Raw genomic sequence first — 22,330 nt, forward strand, 5'->3', positions numbered from 1 at the left:
TCATCCAATGATTATGACATCATCAATTCATTATGACATCAACAAAATGATTATGACATCATCCAATGATTATGAAATCATCCAATGATTATGACATCATCAAATCATTATGACATCAACAAAATGATTATGACATCAACAAAATGATTATGACATCATCAAATGATTATGACATCAACAAAATGATTATGACATCATCCAATGATTATGACATCATCAAATCATTATGACATCAACAAAATGATTATGACATCAACAAAATGATTATGACATCATCAAATGATTATGACATCAAATGATTATGACATCATCAAATGATTATGACATCAACAAAATGTTTATGACATCATCCAATGATTATGACATCAAATGATTATGACATCATCAAATGATTATGCAATCAACAAAATGATTATGGCATCATCAAATGATTATGACATTATCAAATGATTATGACATCAACAAAATGATTATGACATCATCCGATGATTATGACATCAAATGATTATGACATCATCAAATGATTATGACATCATCAAAATGATTATGACATCATCTAATGATTATGACATCATCAAATGATTATGACATCAACAAAATGATTATGACATCATCTAATGATTATGACATCATCAAATGATTATGACATCAACAAAATGATTATGACATCATCCAATGATTATGACATCATCCAATGATTATGACATCAGCCAATGATTATGACATCATCAAATGATTATGACATCAACAAAATGATTATGACATCAACAAAATGATTATGACATCATCAAATGATTATGACATCATCCAATGATTATGACATCATCCAATGATTATGACATCATCAAATCATTATGACATCAACAAAATGATTATGACATCAACAAAATGATTATGACATCATCAAATGATTATGACATCAACAAAATGATTATGACATCATCCAATGATTATGACATCAGCCAATGATTATGACATCATCAAATGATTATGACATCAACAAAATGATGATGACATCATCCAATGATTATGACATCATCCAATGATTATGACATCATCAAATCATTATGACATCAACAAAATGATTATGACATCATCTAATGATTATGACATCATCAAATGATTATGACATCAACAAAATTATTATGACATCATCCCATGATTATGACATCAAATGATTATGACATCATCAAATGATTATGACATCAACAAAATGATTATGACATCATCTAACGATTATGACATCATCAAATGATTATGACATCAACAAAATGATTATGACATCAACAAAATGATTATGACATCATCAAATGATTATGACATCATCAAATGATTATGACATCAACAAAATGATTATGACATCATCTAATGATTATGACATCAACAAAATGATTATGACATCATCAAATGATTATGACATCAACAAAATGATTATGACATCATCTAATGATTATGACATCAACAAAATGATTATGACATCATCCAATGATTATGACATCAAATGATTATGACATCATCAAATGATTATGACATCAACAAAATGATTATGACATCATCAAATGATTATGACATCAACAAAATGATTATGACATCATCTAATGATTATGGCATCATCAAATGATTATGACATCAACAAAATGATTATGACATAATCAAATGATTATGACATCAACAAAATGTTTATGACATCATCCAATGATTATGACATCAAATGATTATGACATCATCAAATGATTATGACATCAACAAAATGATTATGACATCATCTAATGATTATGACATCATCAAATGATTATGACATCAACAAAATGATTATGACATCATCTAATGATTATGACATCATCAAATGTTTATGACATCTTAAAATCATTATGACATCAACAAAATGATTATGACATCAACAAAATAATTATGACATCATCTAATGATTATGACATCATCAAATGATTATGACATCAACAAAATGATTATGACATCATCCAATGATTATGACATCAAATGATTATGACATCATCAAATGATTATGACATCAACAAAATGATGATGACATCATCCAATGATTATGACATCATCCAATGATTATGACATCATCAAATCATTATGACATCAACAAAATGATTATGACATCATCTAATGATTATGACATCATCAAATGATTATGACATCAACAAAATGATTATGACATCATCCAATGATTATGACATCAAATGATTATGACATCATCAAATGATTATGACATCAACAAAATGATGATGACATCATCTAATGATTATGACATCAACAAAATGATTATGGCATCATCCAATGATTATGACATCAACAAAATGATTATGGCATCATCAAATGATTATGACATCAACAAAATGATTATGACATCATCAAATGATTATGACATCATCCAATGATTATCACATCAAATGATTATGACATCATCAAATCATTATGACATCATCAAATGATTATGACATCAACAAAATGATTATGACATCATCTAATGATTATGACATCATCAAATGATTATGACATCAACAAAATGATTATGACATCATCTAATGATTATGACATCATCAAATGATTATGACATCAACAAAATGATTATGACATCATCTAATGATTATGACATCATCAAATGATTATGACATCAACAAAATGATTATGACATCAACAAAATGATTATGACATCATCAAATGATTATGACATCATCAAATGATTATGACATCAACAAAATGATTATGACATCATCAAATGATTATGACATCAACAAAATGATTATGACATCATCTAATGATTATGACATCAACAAAATGTTTATGACATCATCCAATGATTATGACATCAAATGATTATGACATCATCAAATGATTATGACATCAACAAAATGATTATGACATCATCTAATGATTATGACATCATCAAATGATTATGACATCAACAAAATGATTATGATATAATCTAATGATTATGACATCATCAAATGATTATGACATCAACAAAATGATTATGACATCATCTAATGATTATGACATCATCAAATGATTATGACATCAACAAAATGATTATGACATCATCCCATGATTATGACATCATCAAATGATTATGACATCAACAAAATGATTATGACATCATCCAATGATTATGACATCAAATGATTATGACATCATCAAATGATTATGACATCAACAAAATGATGATGACATCATCCAATGATTATGACATCATCCAATGATTATGACATCATCAAATCATTATGACATCAACAAAATGATTATGACATCATCTAATGATTATGACATCATCAAATGATTATGACATCAACAAAATGATTATGACATCATCCCATGATTATGACATCAAATGATTATGACATCATCAAATGATTATGACATCAACAAAATGATTATGACATCATCAAATGATTTTGACATCAACAAAATGATTATGACATCATCTAATGATTATGACATCATCAAATGATTATGACATCAACAAAATGATTATGACATCATCAAATGATTATGACATCAACAAAATGTTTATGACATCAAATGATTATGACATCAAATGATTATGACATCATCAAATGATTATGACATCAACAAAATGATTATGACATCATCTAATGATTATGACATCATCAAATGATTATGACATCAACAAAATGATTATGACATCATCTAATGATTATGACATCATCAAATGATTATGACATCAACAAAATGATTATGACATCATCAAATGATTATGACATCAACAAAATGTTTATGACATCAAATGATTATGACATCAAATGATTATGACATCATCAAATGATTATGACATCAACAAAATGATTATGACATCATCTAATGATTATGACATCATCAAATGATTATGACATCAACAAAATGATTATGACATCATCTAATGATTATGACATCATCAAATGATTATGACATCAACAAAATGATTATGACATCATCAAATGATTATGACATCAACAAAATGATTATGACATCATCAAATGATTATGACATCAACAAAATGATTATGACATCATCTAATGATTATGACATCATCTAATGATTATGACATCAACAAAATGATTATGACATCATCCAATGATTATGACATCAAATGATTATGACATCATCAAATGATTATGACATCAACAAAATGATTATGACATCATCAAATGATTATGACATCAACAAAATGATTATGACATCATCTAATGATTATGACATCATCAAATGATTATGACATCAACAAAATGATTATGACATCATCAAATGATTATGACATCAACAAAATGATTATGACATCATCAAATGATTATGACATCAACAAAATGTTTATGACATCATCCAATTATTATGACATCAAATGATTATGACATCATCAAATGATTATGACATCAACAAAATGATTATGACATCATCTAATGATTATGACATCATCAAATGATTATGACATCAACAAAATGATTATGACATCATCTAATGATTATGACATCATCAAATGATTATGACATCAACAAAATGATTATGACATCATCTAATGATTATGACATCATCAAATGATTATGACATCAACAAAATGATTATGACATCATCTAATGATTATGACATCATCAAATGATTATGACATCAACAAAATGATTATGACATCATCCCATGATTATGACATCAAATGATTATGACATCATCAAATGATTATGACATCAACAAAATGATTATGACATCATCAAATGATTATGACATCAACAAAATGTTTATGACATCATCCAATGATTATGACATCAAATGATTATGACATCATCAAATGATTATGACATCAACAAAATGATTATGACATCATCTAATGATTATGACATCATCAAATGATTATGACATCAACAAAATGATTATGACATCATCTAATGATTATGACATCATCAAATGATTATGACATCAACAAAATGATTATGACATCATCTAATGATTATGATATTATCAAATGATTATGACATCAACAAAATGATTATGACATCATCTAATGATTATGACATCATCAAATGATTATGACATCAACAAAATGATTATGACATCATCCAATGATTATTACATCAAATGATTATGACATCATCAAATGATTATGACATCAACAAAATGATTATGACATCATCTAATGATTATGACATCAACAAAATGATTATGACATCATCTAATGATTATGACATCAAATGATTATGACATCAACAAAATGATTATGACATCATCCAATGATTATGACATCAAATGATTATGACATCATCAAATGATTATGACATCAACAAAATGATTATGACATCATCCAATGATTATGACATCAAATGATTATGACATCATCAAATCATTATGACATCAACAAAATGATTATGACATCAACAAAATAATTATGACATCATCTAAAGATTATGACATCATCAAATGATTATGACATCAACAAAATGATTATGACATCATCCAATGATTATGACATCAAATGATTATGACATCATCAAATGGTTATGACATCAACAAAATGATGATGACATCATCCAATGATTATGACATCATCCAATGATTATGACATCATCAAATCATTATGACATCAACAAAATGATTATGACATCAACAAAATGATTATGACATCATAAAATGATTATGACATCAACAAAATGATTATGGCATCATCAAATGATTACAACATCAACAAAATGATTATGGCATCATCAAATGATTATGACATCAACAAAATGATTATGACATCATCCAATGATTATGACATCAAATGATTATGACATCATCAAATCATTATGACATCAACAAAATGATTCTGACATCATAAAATGATTATGACATCAACAAAATGATTATGGCATCATCAAATGATTATGACATCAACAAAATGATTATGACATCATCCAATGATTATGACATCATCCAATGATTATGACATCATCAATTCATTATGACATCAACAAAATGATTATGACATCATCCAATGATTATGAAATCATCCAATGATTATGACATCATCAAATCATTATGACATCAACAAAATGATTATGACATCAACAAAATGATTATGACATCATCAAATGATTATGACATCAACAAAATGATTATGACATCATCCAATGATTATGACATCATCAAATGATTATGACATCAAATGATTATGACATCATCAAATGATTATGACATCAACAAAATGTTTATGACATCATCCAATGATTATGACATCAAATGATTATGACATCATCAAATGATTATGCAATCAACAAAATGATTATGGCATCATCAAATGATTATGACATTATCAAATGATTATGACATCAACAAAATGATTATGACATCATCCGATGATTATGACATCAAATGATTATGACATCATCAAATGATTATGACATCATCAAAATGATTATGACATCATCTAATGATTATGACATCATCAAATGATTATGACATCAACAAAATGATTATGACATCATCTAATGATTATGACATCATCAAATGATTATGACATCAACAAAATGATTATGACATCATCCAATGATTATGACATCATCCAATGATTATGACATCAGCCAATGATTATGACATCATCAAATGATTATGACATCAACAAAATGATTATGACATCAACAAAATGATTATGACATCATCAAATGATTATGACATCATCCAATGATTATGACATCATCCAATGATTATGACATCATCAAATCATTATGACATCAACAAAATGATTATGACATCAACAAAATGATTATGACATCATCAAATGATTATGACATCAACAAAATGATTATGACATCATCCAATGATTATGACATCAGCCAATGATTATGACATCATCAAATGATTATGACATCAACAAAATGATGATGACATCATCCAATGATTATGACATCATCCAATGATTATGACATCATCAAATCATTATGACATCAACAAAATGATTATGACATCATCTAATGATTATGACATCATCAAATGATTATGACATCAACAAAATTATTATGACATCATCCCATGATTATGACATCAAATGATTATGACATCATCAAATGATTATGACATCAACAAAATGATTATGACATCATCTAACGATTATGACATCATCAAATGATTATGACATCAACAAAATGATTATGACATCAACAAAATGATTATGACATCATCAAATGATTATGACATCATCAAATGATTATGACATCAACAAAATGATTATGACATCATCTAATGATTATGACATCAACAAAATGATTATGACATCATCAAATGATTATGACATCAACAAAATGATTATGACATCATCTAATGATTATGACATCATCTAATGATTATGACATCAACAAAATGATTATGACATCATCCAATGATTATGACATCAAATGATTATGACATCATCAAATGATTATGACATCAACAAAATGATTATGACATCATCAAATGATTATGACATCAACAAAATGATTATGACATCATCTAATGATTATGGCATCATCAAATGATTATGACATCAACAAAATGATTATGACATAATCAAATGATTATGACATCAACAAAATGTTTATGACATCATCCAATGATTATGACATCAAATGATTATGATATCATCAAATGATTATGACATCAACAAAATGATTATGACATCATCTAATGATTATGACATCATCAAATGATTATGACATCAACAAAATGATTATGACATCATCTAACGATTATGACATCATCAAATGATTATGACATCAACAAAATGATTATGACATCAACAAAATGATTATGACATCATCAAATGATTATGACATCATCAAATGATTATGACATCAACAAAATGATTATGACATCATCTAATGATTATGACATCAACAAAATGATTATGACATCATCTAATGATTATGACATCAAATGATTATGACATCAACAAAATGATTATGACATCATCCAATGATTATGACATCAAATGATTATGACATCATCAAATGATTATGACATCAACAAAATGATTATGACATCATCCAATGATTATGACATCAAATGATTATGACATCATCAAATCATTATGACATCAACAAAATGATTATGACATCAACAAAATAATTATGACATCATCTAAAGATTATGACATCATCAAATGATTATGACATCAACAAAATGATTATGACATCATCCAATGATTATGACATCAAATGATTATGACATCATCAAATGGTTATGACATCAACAAAATGATGATGACATCATCCAATGATTATGACATCATCCAATGATTATGACATCATCAAATCATTATGACATCAACAAAATGATTATGACATCAACAAAATGATTATGACATCATAAAATGATTATGACATCAACAAAATGATTATGGCATCATCAAATGATTACAACATCAACAAAATGATTATGGCATCATCAAATGATTATGACATCAACAAAATGATTATGACATCATCCAATGATTATGACATCAAATGATTATGACATCATCAAATCATTATGACATCAACAAAATGATTCTGACATCATAAAATGATTATGACATCAACAAAATGATTATGGCATCATCAAATGATTATGACATCAACAAAATGATTATGACATCATCCAATGATTATGACATCATCCAATGATTATGACATCATCAATTCATTATGACATCAACAAAATGATTATGACATCATCCAATGATTATGAAATCATCCAATGATTATGACATCATCAAATCATTATGACATCAACAAAATGATTATGACATCAACAAAATGATTATGACATCATCAAATGATTATGACATCAACAAAATGATTATGACATCATCCAATGATTATGACATCATCAAATCATTATGACATCAACAAAATGATTATGACATCAACAAAATGATTATGACATCATCAAATGATTATGACATCAAATGATTATGACATCATCAAATGATTATGACATCAACAAAATGTTTATGACATCATCCAATGATTATGACATCAAATGATTATGACATCATCAAATGATTATGCAATCAACAAAATGATTATGGCATCATCAAATGATTATGACATTATCAAATGATTATGACATCAACAAAATGATTATGACATCATCCGATGATTATGACATCAAATGATTATGACATCATCAAATGATTATGACATCATCAAAATGATTATGACATCATCTAATGATTATGACATCATCAAATGATTATGACATCAACAAAATGATTATGACATCATCTAATGATTATGACATCATCAAATGATTATGACATCAACAAAATGATTATGACATCATCCAATGATTATGACATCATCCAATGATTATGACATCAGCCAATGATTATGACATCATCAAATGATTATGACATCAACAAAATGATTATGACATCAACAAAATGATTATGACATCATCAAATGATTATGACATCATCCAATGATTATGACATCATCCAATGATTATGACATCATCAAATCATTATGACATCAACAAAATGATTATGACATCAACAAAATGATTATGACATCATCAAATGATTATGACATCAACAAAATGATTATGACATCATCCAATGATTATGACATCAGCCAATGATTATGACATCATCAAATGATTATGACATCAACAAAATGATGATGACATCATCCAATGATTATGACATCATCCAATGATTATGACATCATCAAATCATTATGACATCAACAAAATGATTATGACATCATCTAATGATTATGACATCATCAAATGATTATGACATCAACAAAATTATTATGACATCATCCCATGATTATGACATCAAATGATTATGACATCATCAAATGATTATGACATCAACAAAATGATTATGACATCATCTAACGATTATGACATCATCAAATGATTATGACATCAACAAAATGATTATGACATCAACAAAATGATTATGACATCATCAAATGATTATGACATCATCAAATGATTATGACATCAACAAAATGATTATGACATCATCTAATGATTATGACATCAACAAAATGATTATGACATCATCAAATGATTATGACATCAACAAAATGATTATGACATCATCTAATGATTATGACATCATCTAATGATTATGACATCAACAAAATGATTATGACATCATCCAATGATTATGACATCAAATGATTATGACATCATCAAATGATTATGACATCAACAAAATGATTATGACATCATCAAATGATTATGACATCAACAAAATGATTATGACATCATCTAATGATTATGGCATCATCAAATGATTATGACATCAACAAAATGATTATGACATAATCAAATGATTATGACATCAACAAAATGTTTATGACATCATCCAATGATTATGACATCAAATGATTATGACATCATCAAATGATTATGACATCAACAAAATGATTATGACATCATCTAATGATTATGACATCATCAAATGATTATGACATCAACAAAATGATTATGACATCATCTAATGATTATGACATCATCAAATGTTTATGACATCTTAAAATCATTATGACATCAACAAAATGATTATGACATCAACAAAATAATTATGACATCATCTAATGATTATGACATCATCAAATGATTATGACATCAACAAAATGATTATGACATCATCCAATGATTATGACATCAAATGATTATGACATCATCAAATGATTATGACATCAACAAAATGATGATGACATCATCCAATGATTATGACATCATCCAATGATTATGACATCATCAAATCATTATGACATCAACAAAATGATTATGACATCATCTAATGATTATGACATCATCAAATGATTATGACATCAACAAAATGATTATGACATCATCCAATGATTATGACATCAAATGATTATGACATCATCAAATGATTATGACATCAACAAAATGATGATGACATCATCTAATGATTATGACATCAACAAAATGATTATGGCATCATCCAATGATTATGACATCAACAAAATGATTATGGCATCATCAAATGATTATGACATCAACAAAATGATTATGACATCATCAAATGATTATGACATCATCCAATGATTATCACATCAAATGATTATGACATCATCAAATCATTATGACATCATCAAATGATTATGACATCAACAAAATGATTATGACATCATCTAATGATTATGACATCATCAAATGATTATGACATCAACAAAATGATTATGACATCATCTAATGATTATGACATCATCAAATGATTATGACATCAACAAAATGATTATGACATCATCTAATGATTATGACATCATCAAATGATTATGACATCAACAAAATGATTATGACATCAACAAAATGATTATGACATCATCAAATGATTATGACATCATCAAATGATTATGACATCAACAAAATGATTATGACATCATCAAATGATTATGACATCAACAAAATGATTATGACATCATCTAATGATTATGACATCAACAAAATGTTTATGACATCATCCAATGATTATGACATCAAATGATTATGACATCATCAAATGATTATGACATCAACAAAATGATTATGACATCATCTAATGATTATGACATCATCAAATGATTATGACATCAACAAAATGATTATGATATAATCTAATGATTATGACATCATCAAATGATTATGACATCAACAAAATGATTATGACATCATCTAATGATTATGACATCATCAAATGATTATGACATCAACAAAATGATTATGACATCATCCCATGATTATGACATCATCAAATGATTATGACATCAACAAAATGATTATGACATCATCCAATGATTATGACATCAAATGATTATGACATCATCAAATGATTATGACATCAACAAAATGATGATGACATCATCCAATGATTATGACATCATCCAATGATTATGACATCATCAAATCATTATGACATCAACAAAATGATTATGACATCATCTAATGATTATGACATCATCAAATGATTATGACATCAACAAAATGATTATGACATCATCCCATGATTATGACATCAAATGATTATGACATCATCAAATGATTATGACATCAACAAAATGATTATGACATCATCAAATGATTTTGACATCAACAAAATGATTATGACATCATCTAATGATTATGACATCATCAAATGATTATGACATCAACAAAATGATTATGACATCATCAAATGATTATGACATCAAATGATTATGACATCAAATGATTATGACATCATCAAATGATTATGACATCAACAAAATGATTATGACATCATCTAATGATTATGACATCATCAAATGATTATGACATCAACAAAATGATTATGACATCATCTAATGATTATGACATCATCAAATGATTATGACATCAACAAAATGATTATGACATCATCAAATGATTATGACATCAACAAAATGTTTATGACATCAAATGATTATGACATCAAATGATTATGACATCATCAAATGATTATGACATCAACAAAATGATTATGACATCATCTAATGATTATGACATCATCAAATGATTATGACATCAACAAAATGATTATGACATCATCTAATGATTATGACATCATCAAATGATTATGACATCAACAAAATGATTATGACATCATCAAATGATTATGACATCAACAAAATGATTATGACATCATCAAATGATTATGACATCAACAAAATGATTATGACATCATCTAATGATTATGACATCATCTAATGATTATGACATCAACAAAATGATTATGACATCATCCAATGATTATGACATCAAATGATTATGACATCATCAAATGATTATGACATCAACAAAATGATTATGACATCATCAAATGATTATGACATCAACAAAATGATTATGACATCATCTAATGATTATGACATCATCAAATGATTATGACATCAACAAAATGATTATGACATCATCAAATGATTATGACATCAACAAAATGATTATGACATCATCAAATGATTATGACATCAACAAAATGTTTATGACATCATCCAATTATTATGACATCAAATGATTATGACATCATCAAATGATTATGACATCAACAAAATGATTATGACATCATCTAATGATTATGACATCATCAAATGATTATGACATCAACAAAATGATTATGACATCATCTAATGATTATGACATCATCAAATGATTATGACATCAACAAAATGATTATGACATCATCTAATGATTATGACATCATCAAATGATTATGACATCAACAAAATGATTATGACATCATCTAATGATTATGACATCATCAAATGATTATGACATCAACAAAATGATTATGACATCATCCCATGATTATGACATCAAATGATTATGACATCATCAAATGATTATGACATCAACAAAATGATTATGACATCATCAAATGATTATGACATCAACAAAATGTTTATGACATCATCCAATGATTATGACATCAAATGATTATGACATCATCAAATGATTATGACATCAACAAAATGATTATGACATCATCTAATGATTATGACATCATCAAATGATTATGACATCAACAAAATGATTATGACATCATCTAATGATTATGACATCATCAAATGATTATGACATCAACAAAATGATTATGACATCATCTAATGATTATGATATTATCAAATGATTATGACATCAACAAAATGATTATGACATCATCTAATGATTATGACATCATCAAATGATTATGACATCAACAAAATGATTATGACATCATCCAATGATTATTACATCAAATGATTATGACATCATCAAATGATTATGACATCAACAAAATGATGATGACATCATCCAATGATTATGACATAATCCAATGATTATGACATCATCAAATCATTATGACATCAACAAAATGATTATGACATCATCTAATGATTATGACATCATCAAATGATTATGACATCAACAAAATTATTATGACATCATCCCATGATTATGACATCAAATGATTATGACATCATCAAATGATTATGACATCAACAAAATGATTATGACATCATCTAACGATTATGACATCATCAAATGATTATGACATCAACAAAATGATTATGACATCAACAAAATGATTATGACATCATCAAATGATTATGACATCATCAAATGATTATGACATCAACAAAATGATTATGACATCATCTAATGATTATGACATCAACAAAATGATTATGACATCATCTAATGATTATGACATCAAATGATTATGACATCAACAAAATGATTATGACATCATCCAATGATTATGACATCAAATGATTATGACATCATCAAATGATTATGACATCAACAAAATGATTATGACATCATCCAATGATTATGACATCAAATGATTATGACATCATCAAATCATTATGACATCAACAAAATGATTATGACATCAACAAAATAATTATGACATCATCTAAAGATTATGACATCATCAAATGATTATGACATCAACAAAATGATTATGACATCATCCAATGATTATGACATCAAATGATTATGACATCAACAAAATGATTATGGCATCATCAAATGATTATGACATCAACAAAATGATTATGACATCATCCAATGATTATGACATCAAATGATTATGACATCATCAAATCATTATGACATCAACAAAATGATTATGACATCATAAAATGATTATGAAATCAACAAAATGATTATGGCATCATCAAATGATTATGACATCAACAAAATGATTATGACAACATCCAATGATTATGACATCATCCAATGATTATGACATCATCAAATCATTATGACATCAACAAAATGATTATGACATCATCCAATGATTATGACATCATCCAATGATTATGACATCATCAAATCATTATGACATCAACAAAATGATTATGACATCAACAAAATGATTATGACATAATCAAATGATTATGACATCAACAAAATGATTATGACATCATCCAATGATGATGACATCATCAAATAATTATGACATCAACAAAATGATTATGACATCAACAAAATGATTATGACATCATCAAATGATTATGACATCAAATGATTATGACATCAACAAAATGTTTATGACATCATCCAATGATTATGACATCAAATGATTATGACATCATCAAATGATTATGCCATCAACAAAATGATTATGGCATCATCAAATGATTATGACATTATCAAATGATTATGACATCAACAAAATGATTATGACATCATCCGATGATTATGACATCAAATGATTATGACATCATCAAATGATTATGACATCAACAAAATGATTATGACATCATCAAATGATTATGACATCAACAAAATGATTATGACATCATCCAATGATTATGACATCATCAAATCATTATGACATCAACAAAATGATTATGACATCAACAAAATGATTATGACATCATCAAATGATTATGACATCAAATGATTATGACATCAACAAAATGTTTATGACATCATCCAATGATTATGACATCAAATGATTATGACATCATCAAATGATTATGCCATCAACAAAATGATTATGGCATCATCAAATGATTATGACATTATCAAATGATTATGACATCAACAAAATGATTATGACATCAAATGATTATGACTTCATCAAATGATTATGACATCAACAAAATGATTATGACATCATCTAATGATTATGACATCATCAAATGATTATGACATCAACAAAATGATTATGACATCATCTAATGATTATGACATCATCAAATGATTATGACATCAACAAAATGATTATGACATCATCCAATGATTATGACATCAAATGATTATGACATCATCAGATGATTATGACATCAACAAAATGATTATGACATCATCAAATGATTATGACATCATCAAATCATTATGACATCAACAAAATGATTATGACATCATCAAAATGATTATGACATCATCAAATGATTATGACATCATCCAATGATTATGACATCATCCAATGATTATGACATCAACAAAATGATTTTAACATCATCAAATCATTATGACATCAACAAAATGATTATGACATCAACAAAATGATTATGGCATCATCAAATGATTATGACATCAACAAAATGATTATGACATCATCCAATGATTATGACATCATCAGATCATTATGACATCAACAAAATGATTATGACATCAACAAAATGATTATGACATCATCAAATGATTATGACATCAACAAAATGATTATGACATCATCCAATGATTATGACATCAAATGATTATGACATCATCAAATGATTATGACATCAACAAAATGATTATGACATCATCCAATGATTATGACATCATCCAATGATTATGACATCATCAAATCATTATGACATCAACAAAATGATTATGACATCATCAAAATGATTATGACATCATCAAATGATTATGACATCATCTAATGATTATGACATCATCCAATGATTATGACATCAACAAAATGATTATGACATCAACAAAATGATGATGACATCATCAAATGATTATGACATCAACAAAATGATTATGACATCATCCAATGATTATGACATCAAATGATTATGACATCATGAAATGATTATGACATCAACAAAATGATTATGACATCATCCAATGATTATGACATCATCCAATGATTATGACATCATCAAATCATTATGACATCAACAAAATGATTATGACATCAACAAAATGATTATGACATCATCAAATGATTATGACATCAACAAAATGATTATGACATCATCAAATGATTATGACATCAACAAAATGATTATGACATCATCAAATCATTATGACATCAACAAAATGATTATGACATCAACAAAATGATTATGACATCATCAAATGATTATGACATCAACAAAATGATTATGACATCATCAAATGATTATGACATCAACAAAATGATTATGACATCATCAAATGATTATGACATCAACAAAATGATTATGACATCATCTAATGATTATGACATCATCTAATGATTATGACATCAACAAAATGATTATGACATCATCCAATGATTATGACATCAAATGATTATGACATCATCAAATGATTATGACATCAACAAAATGATTATGACATCATCCAATGATTATGACATCAAATGATTATGACATCATCAAATGATTATGACATCAACAAAATGATTATGACATCATCCAATGATTATGACATCATCAAATGTTTATGACATCAACAAAATGGTTATGACATCATCCAATGATTATGACATCAAATGATTATGACATCTTCTAATGATTATGACATCATCAAATGATTATGACATCAACAAAATGATTATGACATCAAATGATTATGACATCATCTAATGATTATGACATCATCAAATGATTATGACATCAACAAAATGAATATGACATCATCCAATGATTATGACATCATCCAATGATTATGACATCAACAAAATGATTATGACATCATCCAATGATTATGACATCAACAAAATGATTATGACATCATCAAATGATTATGACATCATCAAATGATTATGACATCAACAAAATTATTATGACATCATCCAATGATTATGACATCAACCAATGATTATGACATCATCAAATCATTATGACATCAACAAAATGATTATGACATCAACAAAATGATTGACATCATCAAATGATTATGACATCAACAAAATGATTATGAAATCATCCAATGATTATGACATCAAATGATTATGACATCATCAAATCAATATGATATCAACAAAATGATTATGACATCAACAAAATGATTATGACATCATCTAATGATTATGACATCATCAAATGATTATGACATCAACAAAATGATTATGACATCATCAAATGATTATGACATCAACAAAATGATTATGACATCATCCAATGATTATGACATCATCCAATGATTATGACATCAAATGATTATGACATCATCAAATCATTATGACATCAACAAAATGATTATGACATCAACAAAATGATTATGACATCATAAAATGATTATGACATCAACAAAATGATTATGGCATCATCAAATGATTATGACATCAACAAAATCATTATGACATCATCAAATGATTATGACATCAACAAAATGATTATGACATCATCCAATGATTATGACATCAAATGATTATGACATCATCAAATCATTATGACATCAACAAAATGATTATGACATCAACAAAATGATTATGACATCATAAAATGATTATGACATCAACAAAATAATTATAGCATCATCAAATGATTATGACATCAACAAAATGATTATGACATCAACAAAATGATTATGACATCATCTAATGATTATGACATCATCAAATGATTATGACATCAACAAAATGATTATGACATCATCCAATGATTATGACATCATCCAATGATTATGACATCAAATGATTATGACATCATCAAATGATTATGACATCAACAAAATGATTATGACATCATCAAATGATTATGACATCAACAAAATGATTATGACATCATCTAATGATTATGACATCATCTAATGATTATGACATCAACAAAATGATTATGACATCATCCAATGATTATGACATCAAATGATTATGACATCATCAAATGATTATGACATCAACAAAATGATTATGACATCATCAAATGATTATGACATCAACAAAATGATTATGACATCATCTAATGATTATGGCATCATCAAATGATTATGACATCAACAAAATGATTATGACATAATCAAATGATTATGACATCAACAAAATGTTTATGACATCATCCAATGATTATGACATCAAATGATTATGACATCATCAAATGATTATGACATCAACAAAATGATTATGACATCATCTAATGATTATGACATCATCAAATGATTATGACATCAACAAAATGATTATGACATCATCTAATGATTATGACATCAACAAAATGATTATGACATCATCAAATGTTTATGACATCTTAAAATCATTATGACATCAACAAAATGATTATGACATCAACAAAATAATTATGACATCATCTAATGATTATGACATCATCAAATGATTATGACATCAACAAAATGATTATGACATCATCCAATGATTATGACATCAAATGATTATGACATCATCAAATGATTATGACATCAACAAAATGATGATGACATCATCCAATGATTATGACATCATCCAATGATTATGACATCATCAAATCATTATGACATCAACAAAATGATTATGACATCATCTAATGATTATGACATCATCAAATGATTATGACATCAACAAAATGATTATGACATCATCCAATGATTATGACATCAACAAAATGATGATGACATCATCTAATGATTATGACATCAACAAAATGATTATGGCATCATCCAATGATTATGACATCAACAAAATGATTATGGCATCATCAAATGATTATGACATCAACAAAATGATTATGACATCATCAAATGATTATGACATCATCCAATGATTATCACATCAAATGATTATGACATCATCAAATCATTATGACATCATCAAATGATTATGACATCAACAAAATGATTATGACATCATCTAATGATTATGACATCATCAAATGATTATGACATCAACAAAATGATTATGACATCATCTAATGATTATGACATCATCAAATGATTATGACATCAACAAAATGATTATGACATCATCTAATGATTATGACATCATCAAATGATTATGACATCAACAAAATGATTATGACATCAACAAAATGATTATGACATCAACAAATGATTATGACATCATCAAATGATTATGACATCAACAAAATGATTATGACATCATCAAATGATTATGACATCAACAAAATGATTATGACATCATCTAATGATTATGACATCAACAAAATGTTTATGACATCATCCAATGATTATGACATCAAATGATTATGACATCATCAAATGATTATGACATCAACAAAATGATTATGACATCATCTAATGATTATGACATCATCAAATGATTATGACATCAACAAAATGATTATGACATAATCTAATGATTATGACATCATCAAATGATTATGACATCAACAAAATGATTATGACATCATCTAATGATTATGACATCATCAAATGATTATGACATCAACAAAATGATTATGACATCATCCCATGATTATGAAATCATCAAATGATTATGACATCAACAAAATGATTATGACATCATCCAATGATTATGACATCATCCAATGATTATGACATCATCAAATCATTATGACATCAACAAAATGATTATGACATCATCTAATGATTATGACATCATCAAATGATTATGACATCAACAAAATGATTATGACATCATCCCATGATTATGACATCAAATGATTATGACATCATCAAATGATTATGACATCAACAAAATGATTATGACATCATCAAATGATTTTGACATCAACAAAATGATTATGACATCATCTAATGATTATGACATCATCAAATGATTATGACATCAACAAAATGATTATGACATCATCAAATGATTATGACATCAACAAAATGTTTATGACATCAAATGATTATGACATCAAATGATTATGACATCATCAAATGATTATGACATCAACAAAATGATTATGACATCATCTAATGATTATGACATCATCAAATGATTATGACATCAACAAAATGATTATGACATCATCTAATGATTATGACATCATCAAATGATTATGACATCAACAAAATGATTATGACATCATCAAATGATTATGACATCAACAAAATGATTATGACATCATCAAATGATTATGACATCAACAAAATGATTATGACATCATCTAATGATTATGACATCATCAAATGATTATGACATCAACAAAATGATTATGACATCATCCAATGATTATGACATCAAATGATTATGACATCATCAAATGATTATGACATCAACAAAATGATTATGACATCATCAAATGATTATGACATCAACAAAATGATTATGACATCATCTAATGATTATGACATCATCAAATGATTATGACATCAACAAAATGATTATGACATCATCAAATGATTATGACATCAACAAAATGATTATGACATCATCAAATGATTATGACATCAACAAAATGTTTATGACATCATCCAATGATTATGACATCAAATGATTATGACATCATCAAATGATTATGACATCAACAAAATGATTATGACATCATCTAATGATTATGACATCATCAAATGATTATGACATCAACAAAATGATTATGACATCATCTAATGATTATGACATCATCAAATGATTATGACATCAACAAAATGATTATGACATCATCTAATGATTATGACATCATCAAATGATTATGACATCAACAAAATGATTATGACATCATCTAATGATTATGACATCATCAAATGATTATGACATCAACAAAATGATTATGACATCATCCCATGATTATGACATCAAATGATTATGACATCATCAAATGATTATGACATCAACAAAATGATTATGACATCATCAAATGATTATGACATCAACAAAATGTTTATGACATCATCCAATGATTATGACATCAAATGATTATGACATCATCAAATGATTATGACATCAACAAAATGATTATGACATCATCTAATGATTATGACATCATCAAATGATTATGACATCAACAAAATGATTATGACATCATCCAATGATTATGACATCAAATGATTATGACATCATCAAATGATTATGACATCAACAAAATGATGATGACATCATCCAATGATTATGACATCATCCAATGATTATGACATCATCAAATCATTATGACATCAACAAAATGATTATGACATCATCAAATGATTATGACATCATCAAATGATTATGACATCAACAAAATTATTATGACATCATCCCATGATTATGACATCAAATGATTATGACATCATCAAACGATTATGACATCAACAAAATGATTATGACATCATCTAACGATTATGACATCATCAAATGATTATGACATCAACAAAATGATTATGACATCAACAAAATGATTATGACATCATCAAATGATTATGACATCATCAAATGATTATGACATCAACAAAATGATTATGACATCATCTAATGATTATGACATCAACAAAATGATTATGACATCATCTAATGATTATGACATCAAATGATTATGACATCATCAAATGATTATGACATCAACAAAATGATTATGACATCATCCAATGATTATGACATCAAATGATTATGACATCATCAAATCATTATGACATCAACAAAATGATTATGACATCAACAAAATAATTATGACATCATCTAAAGATTATGACATCATCAAATGATTATGACATCAACAAAATGATTATGACATCATCCAATGATTATGACATCAAATGATTATGACATCATCAAATGGTTATGACATCAACAAAATGATGATGACATCATCCAATGATGATGACATCATCCAAT

The sequence above is a fragment of the Dendrobates tinctorius genome, unplaced genomic scaffold (assembly GCF_039654945.1).
Source record: "Dendrobates tinctorius isolate UK_male_01 unplaced genomic scaffold, ASM3965494v1 ptg000019l, whole genome shotgun sequence".
Taxonomy (NCBI): domain Eukaryota; kingdom Metazoa; phylum Chordata; class Amphibia; order Anura; family Dendrobatidae; genus Dendrobates; species Dendrobates tinctorius.